The sequence below is a fragment of the Setaria italica genome, chromosome V, assembly GCF_000263155.2.
Source record: "Setaria italica strain Yugu1 chromosome V, Setaria_italica_v2.0, whole genome shotgun sequence".
Lineage (NCBI taxonomy): Eukaryota > Viridiplantae > Streptophyta > Magnoliopsida > Poales > Poaceae > Setaria > Setaria italica.
Window position 1 is genome coordinate 46,012,861 of NC_028454.1, and position 5,341 is coordinate 46,018,201.

The window sequence follows — 5,341 nt, forward strand, 5'->3', positions numbered from 1 at the left end:
TCAAACCCATGTTCCGCCAATTCAATGTGGGGCACGGTGAATCCTCCCCCCCACCGAATAAAAAAAAGAAGTCAAGAATACGCATAACATTCATTTAAGTCAGGTAATTAATCCTTATCCGTATCCACTTTCTCCCCACCTCTTTCCCTTCAACCTAAATCTAAAACTCTTATTTTATTTTTTCCTAAAAAAGAAGCTCAAGAAGGCTAGGCCCCTCCCCTCCGCCCCCCTCCTATTGCATGCCCACCCCTCCCCCCCCCCCCCCTCCGGCTCCGAGCGCGCGCGGCGGCGGCGGCGATCACGGCATCCCAGGGCGCGCGGTCCCGCCCCCCTCCTGGGAGCCGCGAATCCGCGCCAGCACCCCGCGCGCGCGCCCGGGACGCGGCGTCCGGCCGGCGGCGCGCGACGGAATGGCGAATGGGACGGGGCGGGATGGGATGGGATGGGATGGAACAGAGAGAGAGCGGCGCGGAGGGGAGGGGCGGCCTAGTAGTGAAGAGTAGAGAGAGAGAGAGAGAAGGGAAGGGGGGGGGGAGAAATAGAAATAGGGAGAGGAGGAGAAAGCCAAGAGCGTGGCCGCGGGCCTGGGCTTGCTCTTTTTATTATGGCCGGATTTCTTTCGCTTTCACCCTCTCAGTTTCCTCCTATTTCCACTGTGCGGCAGCCGCCACTGTCCCTGCATCTGAGCTCTTGGTGAGGTGAAATGCTCTTTTTCTCTCCTCGCCTTTGACCTGCTGCGGTCTTTGTTCTTGCGCCTGCATTTGCGTTCCCTCGTTTAAAATAAAGTCACGCTTGATCTGTGTGCTTATACTATTAGCATGGCTGAATTTCTTTGCACGAGAGGTCGTTCGGATTTGTCATGTTCGATGTCATCCGGTTCAGAGATTAGTATCCATCCTTTGTGGTTGTGGATTTCCCTCTCTCTTTATTTGTACGTGGTGGTGGCAACAAATGCCAGCTCAATTAAGATGATGCATGCTAATTTCAGCCCGTACGTGCTGAAAGGTTTTGGATATGCTTCAGAAGAACAGCCTAGTTTCGTGTCATCGCGTGTATTCCTGTTATGATTATCCTGTAGTATGGCTGAATGAAGACGTCTTACGCAATTAGCGTGCTGCTTCTTTTTCCCCCCAAATCCACAAGTATTTCACCTTTCAAACAAAAAAAAAAGGATACTGCACAAGTATTCCAGGTAGTGGTGGTGGTGATGTCAGTGTCAGCAAGCAATGGCGGGAGGTCAACATAACCAAAGCGGCGGAGTCAATCAGCAAACGGGCGCCGCATTGGGCATGGAAATTTCAAACCCAAAAGGCGATCGATCGGTGATCCATTTCCCTGCGTTGAAGCAATCATGCAGGGAGGCCCCCGCGCTGGCCGGAAATTGGGCGACGGACGCGACAGTCCAGTGCAGTCCAAGGACACATGAGCGGCAGCGGCGGTGGGCCGGCACACGACGCAGGGGCAAAGCCAGCGGTGGTGGTGGTGGGAAAAGACGGGGGCGCCCTCGTGCGCGCCGGGGAATTGCCGATATGGGCGCGGGGTGGGGCGGTGCGTGGGACGGCATGGCCTTTGACCTCTGTCGGGGAGCGGCCCCACCCCAGCACTTGCCCGGTTCAGCCGGTTCAGGCCAGGCCGGCCGAGTCTCCCCGGGCCGGGGTCCTACACGTCCGGCCGGCGTTGGACGGGGGGGCGGTCAGCTTTGACCGGGAGGGACCAGGCTACCGCCTTCCGCCGGGTCGTACGCGAGTGGATGGTACTACGTGTAGAAACGAAATGAATCGCGTCGCGTGTGTCATGTGTGCGCCTCAGCGTCGTCCGGCGCCTGCGGCCTGCATGCGCTGCGCTGCATCCGCGTGAAAATACTACTCCACACATGGGGGGCACTGGCAGCTCGGCCGTGCCCGTACTCGTACTCCTCCCTGCGCCATGCGGCCGAATGTTTTCAAAGTTCCGTTGCTTTCGCGCAGTCACGGTTGATTGAAGCCGTCCTACTCTACTACTCCTATGACTCGGACTCGCAGTGTGCTTTCTGGGCGGATTTGCTCGGCTCCCGAACATGGCTCGACGCGACGCGGCCGGCCGACGACGCCAGAGCCTCCCACGCGTAACGCGTGGTCTCGTCGCCGCGCGCCCACCGCGGCCGTTGCTCTTGCCGGCCAAGTCATCTAGGGCGGCATGCGCCGCCGCCGCCACCGGCACGCGACTCTCGCCTGCCCTGCACCGCGCATTCATCGACGGATCGACCCCGCGTAGCCGCCGCCGCACGTGGTTTCGCCTTCACCGTTCGCATGATGCGCGCGCCCGGGGCTATTAATTGCGGCCGGCACCGGCGCGTGACGAGCGCCAGCGCGCGGACGGACGCCGGCAGCCGGCGAGCAGCGGCTCATGGCCGTAACACGGCCAGACCAGACCAAGGCCCTACGATTCACCACCGGTTTCCAGCCACCTCATTTACCCGTTTGTTCGTGCAGTCAGAGAGAGAGGCACGCGCGAGTGAGTGAACGCTGCCGCTGCCAACTTTTTTGCTTCGTCCGCAGTCTACCACTCTACCTAGGCAGGCAGAGGCAGGCAGGCACTGTCCAACACACATGGCCTATGTGACTATACACTGAAGCGCAGTTAAAGCTCCGATCGCGGCCGAAACAAATGGCCACGCATCATCCACGCAGTGCAGTGGACCGGAGCATAAAACGTGGAGCTACAAAGGCTCTCCCTGCAACTTACCACTACACTACTGGAAGAAGGAATTCCATCCTTCCTTGGAATAACAAACAAGTCACTTTCTTTGGACACCGACCGCTTCGTGATCGCTCCTACTAGACCACAAGTACGACGACGCATCATCATTTTGTCCGGGATTTTCCACACTTTCCCACACGCGTCCGTCCGCCTTGCTTGCTCCCATCACATGAACGGCATAATTGCTGAAATCACGCGCCCTACCCCCTCTTCTACATACTCTACTACTACTGATTTTGAAACCAAACTGTACACTACTGTGCAGTATGCAGCGACATGAGCTCGCGCGCATGCCGGGAGGTAGCGATGACCACCACGCTTAATTGCTCATTACACCCAAGATAAGCGTGGTCAAGCGATAACGAAAACTATTCCGGTTATCCTTGCCGTTTCCACCGGAGGCACATGCACGTGAAGGGAATCGTGCATGCGCGTGCTCGCGCAAGTGCAGCGCTGGAAATGGGGGAGGGCAGCATAATTAGCTCTCGGAGTATTGCTGCGTGTGGGTGAAGCTGCTAAATGCAAGGCCGCCGGTCAAGTGTTGCGTGCGGTCAAAAGGGCGGGCGCGGGATGCGTGGCCTCTGCCTCGGAGAAGAATCTCCAGACCGTTAAAGCTCCACGAGGATTAACGAACTTTGCCGCCGCGGAATGAATGCCACCACCATCCACGCGTTGCCTTTGCCGCCGCAGGATGGAACAATCTCCTGTGTTTCCCTCTCCTTCCTTCCCCCCCCCCCCCCCAAAGATGTGTGATTTACCATGAAATACAAAATAGTAATATTGCTATAGTACAAATTGTTTTACGAGTACAAATAAACGTGTAGGATCTATTCAAATGGGGGTACACATTAAAACGTAATTGCAGACAATACGTTAGGACTTTATTAACCCAGGGACATTTATTTTATTTTTTGGCGAGGTAATGAATTATTTTACCCTTTTGTTCTATGGACCAGCCTGTGTGTTATTAACTTGTAACCGTAGAGAAGGCAACTGCAGTCAAGAAACAACATGTGTGTCATGTCAGTAATTTAATTTGACATTTCAAATTATGTAGTGCAGTACTTATAATCTGACTATTCAGCATGACTTCGTTAGTCACCTTTCGCAGTCAAGCAAGAAAGGAACACGCACGCACAGTCCTCATCTCATCTCGTCTCTTCTGATGCTGCGTTGCGTTGCGTTGTGCTGCCTGCGTTTTTTTTCCAGGAGATCCCAAATTTGATTCCATCCCCAAGATTTGGGGGGACCAGCTCTCCCCTAAAATCATTTTCCTGATGGCTAGGGCTGGTCGGAGGGGCAGAGCTGGTATTTGGGAGAGGCGGCCGAGGGCACAACGGGGAAAAGCCGCGGCTTCGGAGGCAGGAGTGGGGGAGCGAAATAGAATGAGGCGGTGGGCCCCGCGCATAGTAAAGTGTGTGGGACACATGGGGGGAGGAGGAGGGAGACAGCGCGGCTACAGTTCTGGACAAGAAGCAAAAGGCGCGGCGAATCCCCGCGTGGACGCCGCCCATGAGCCAGCCTGATGTCTGAACAACATGAACAGCGTGTGGTTTTGGATGCAACAGTCGCACGATCTACGTCGTCGTGATTTGTCGCGTCAGACCGACAAGGTTTACACTCTTTGATACTGCTGCTAAGCATTCCTCTGGGTAGCTTCACAGATGATTTGAGCAAGCACACGGATCGGCAACAAGGACACACTGTAGAGTGGTAGTACCATTTTTCCGGCAAAAGGTCGTAATCATTCGCATGGAAACGCCACAAGCCCAAAGCAAGAGGCACTTGCGAGCTTGTCCTTCGGAGCACAGTGGAAGCACTGGTCACGTCACTTGCCCCAGCTGAGCAGCTCCTCCCAAAATAATGGAGCCGGCCGGTACAGCCGGTGGTCAAGCAGGCAGAGAGAAGAGAAGGATCCGATTCGAGATGGGTGGACTTTCCAGTGTGGTGCCATGCCCATGCGACGATGCGAGGACCATGGTCCATGGACCGGGCGCAGGGAGGCCGGGAGCGTAGGGCGCGCGAGCGGCGACGGGAGCTGCGTCTCGGCGGGCCGGCCGTACCAAAGCTCCAGCTGGCTTCCGCTCACTCCCAGCTCAGCTCGCAGCTTCCCTTTCGCCTCTCTGCTGCTCTGCCGCCCTGCCGCTGCGCCTTTTTGATTTGGGCATTATTTTTTTCATTTTTCTTTTCTCGCGCTCGAAGACGCGACGCGCCCCGAAATCCCACCACCCACGCGCTGGCGCTGGCGCGCCTCGAGATGCCGCTTCCGCCCGCCCGGGCCCCACCCGCCACATCAGCTGAACCCCCCCCCAAACTCTGTATCCAACGAATCTATCTTAATGTAATATTCGTCCGATGTGCAAAATTCGTCCTGAGCATTCCGCCCATAGGCCGCTTACCTAAAAAAATAATTTTTGAGAATGACAGCCCGGGTCGAAAAACCCATTGAACTCGACCTTCCAACGAGCGAGATCGCCCGCTCGGACCACAAATTAGTTGTTTTTTGGTATTGTAAAGACTCAGGAAAAAGTTCCCACTTGTGTGCGGGCAACCAACCGTATTTCTGTTTCTGAATTACTATAACTTCTGAGGGGGAATTTTC